The 2,967-nt window shown below is 40.5% G+C and overlaps 1 pseudogene; it reads right to left on the reverse strand.

Moving 5' to 3' along the window:
- Positions 1 to 1,414: 1,414 nt before the first annotated feature.
- On the reverse strand, positions 1,415 to 2,067 carry LOC100474658 (annotated as a pseudogene).
- Between the last annotated feature and the right edge of the window lie 900 nt (positions 2,068 to 2,967).

Raw genomic sequence — 2,967 nt, forward strand, 5'->3', positions numbered from 1 at the left:
AGAAATTAAGATAAAATACTTTTTTATAATTGGAATGCAGAATTTTGACTGTTCTCAGTGTCCAAATTGCTATCCTAAGGAGAATCTGTGTTTAGAAAATACAGTTGTTATCTTGATATTTTCACCTTTTTTATCACTCCTAAAAGGCCTTATTTGCTCTTGTTTTTATTTCTCTTTCCCTATTCCACCATATAATTTTCTCTTACACTTATTTATTTTTGATTTCTCAGTAGTCTACCCTACTTGATTTTCTATACAACATTGAATTCCTGCCAGTTCTGTAAAACTCATTTCATAACGCTTTAAAGTGTGATTTTTCTCAAACCCCAGATGCAATAAATGTGAAACGCTGTGCCATGTGGAAATTCCAGTCACTGCATTTGTTTGGTTAAGACAACTTAATTGCTTGCAGAGCCAGCTCCAGTTTCATCTAAAACAAATTCAATGACTGTTGTGAGTAAGGTGAGAGCAAAAAAGAAATAATATATCACCTCTCTGCCAGAGGCTCCTTGTGGCACCTGTCATCACCAAGAAGTCAATGTTGGAGGGAGGGGTGTCAAAGAGAGTGAGAAAGGAGAATTGAGAACTAATGTTCCTATGAAATTATTGCTGAACCAGAGGTAGAAAAATAATATCAATATCAGGCAAACTTTTCAAATAAGAGACAGCTGCACACAAGAGGCAATTCTGAGAGTCTTTATCACAATAAAATGTATAAAAGAGAGAGAAAGACATACTTTCTTCAAATTCTGAGTCTCTAGAGATACCAAATCAAAGAAATCTGAGAAGCTGTGGCTGCAGTGGGAGAAGCAAGTTGACATTGCCCAAGATTTACAATTTTTTAATGTATACATTGTTTTGAAATCCCATCATGATTCCTCTCTAACTCAGAAATTAGGAGAAGACCGAGGTTAGGGAATGAGAAGTAACTTAGTCTGATCCCAACCAAACCACACAGATATTCCACAGGGAAGGAGGCATGGAGTGGATGTTGATGAGAGAACCCCGATGTCCACTGAAACTCTATCTAAGACTATCTGCCATGTACAGGAGTTTCAGGGAGTAAAGGAAACTATAAGAGAAATCTTAGGGAGCCAGTAAGTATGCCCACTTTTTATTTACCTTTATCAGTCATCACTCTGGGACCGTTTCACATGCTCCATGCTTATGGCCTATGTTGGTATTGTGCCTATCATAGACCAGTCCGAAACACTGGTCAACTAAGCCCCAGTGTTGGAAGGAAGGCATTTTTGCCCTTATGGTTCTATCAAAATGTAGCTTTATCTAAGCTGTATTCTGTGACAGTGGTCAGCTTTTTTCAGTCCTCTTTCACCAGTAGGACTCCTATTATTTTTTGACAGGAAGTAGGATTTTTTTGGTGGGCATGAATAAGGAGGGGACAGTGTTGAGATTCCTATGAGTGAAGAGCACGCCATCTGTCCAGGGGGGCACAATTAGGGATGTATTTTGTATTCGACCCCACAGCCATTTGGATGAGCTGCTTTTCAGCCACCATGTCTCAAAATTCATATGCATTAAACTTATAAAGCCCTACTTCTTGGAAATGTGGCTCTTCTGGCTGCCGGGGAGCTTGAGCTTGGCCCTGTGTAAGGCCTCAATCTCATGCTTCTTGTTCTGCAGCTTGGTACGTACAGATGGACATGATAACTTGGCCAAAGTTGACCCCTGGCCATTGTGCCCCGGGGCTTTCCAAAGGCACCCAGCATATCTGTTTGGAGCCCCTCAGCCCTAGCACTGGACAACATCTTGTTGATACAGATGACGTGGAAGGGTTGGAGATGTACTCAGATGTGAAACCATTTTGCCACAGTTCTTCTCCATGTACTTGTTGGCACAAATGCAGGTGGGCTCCAGGGCTTTAGAGGAGAGCTGCTCGAAGTCATCTGATCCCATGAGGCCACATAGTGGGAACTCATCCACTTTTGCCTTCTTCTGCCCCAGGTCGAAGGTGCGGATCTTCACATCAAGGATATCTCTGCAGAAGCAAGAATTTGGATATGGCTTGATCTCACAATACTGGTAATAGCAGGCAGAGCAGTGGCCCATGGTGACACCAGGATCTCTAGTGGCACACTGAAGGAAAAGAGTAGGACCCTTATTTTAAGCAATGGTTTTGCTTCTGGAATCCTACCGTGTGGGAGTACTTTTAGTTCCAATACCCTTCAGGAGTTAAATTCCATTGCCTACTTTCGTATAATGGAGGCCAGGAGGCTGTGTCTTTAGTCCAACTTACTGCTTTATAATTTTGCTATTTTTTAAGTACATAGAGGTATTAATTTTGTTTTTGAGAATAGCTATTTATTTATTTATTCTTAATGAATATATAATGTATTATTGGTTACAGAGGTACAGGTCTGTGATTCATCACTCTTATAATACCCAGAGCTCATTACATCACATGCCCTCCTTAATGTCCAGTTACCTCATCCCTCCACCACCCTCCCCTCCAGCAACCCCCAGTTTGTTTCCTATGATTAAGAGTCTCTTATGGTTTGTCTCCCTCTCTAGTTTTGTCTTGTTTTATTTTTTCCTCTCTTCCCCCATGATCCTCTGTTTTGTTTCTTAAATTCCACATATCAGTAAGATCATATGATAATTGTCTTTCTCTGAAAGACTTATTTCACTTAGCATAATACTTCCTAGTTCCAACCACCTCATTGCAAATGGCAAAATTTCATTTTTTGATGGCTGAGTAATATTCCATTGTATATATATACCACATCTTCTTTATCCAATTATCTGTTGATGGACATCTGGGCTCTTTCCATTGTTTGGCTATTGTGGACATTGCTGCTATAAATATTGGAGTACAGGTGCCCCTTTGGATCACTATATTTGTATCTTTGGGGTAAATAACTGGTAGTGCATTTGCAGGGTTGTAGGGTAGCTCTATTTTCAACTTTCTGAGGAACCTCCATGCTGTTTTCCAGAGTGGCTGCACCAGAT

The sequence above is a fragment of the Ailuropoda melanoleuca genome, chromosome 8, assembly GCF_002007445.2.
Source record: "Ailuropoda melanoleuca isolate Jingjing chromosome 8, ASM200744v2, whole genome shotgun sequence".
Taxonomy (NCBI): domain Eukaryota; kingdom Metazoa; phylum Chordata; class Mammalia; order Carnivora; family Ursidae; genus Ailuropoda; species Ailuropoda melanoleuca.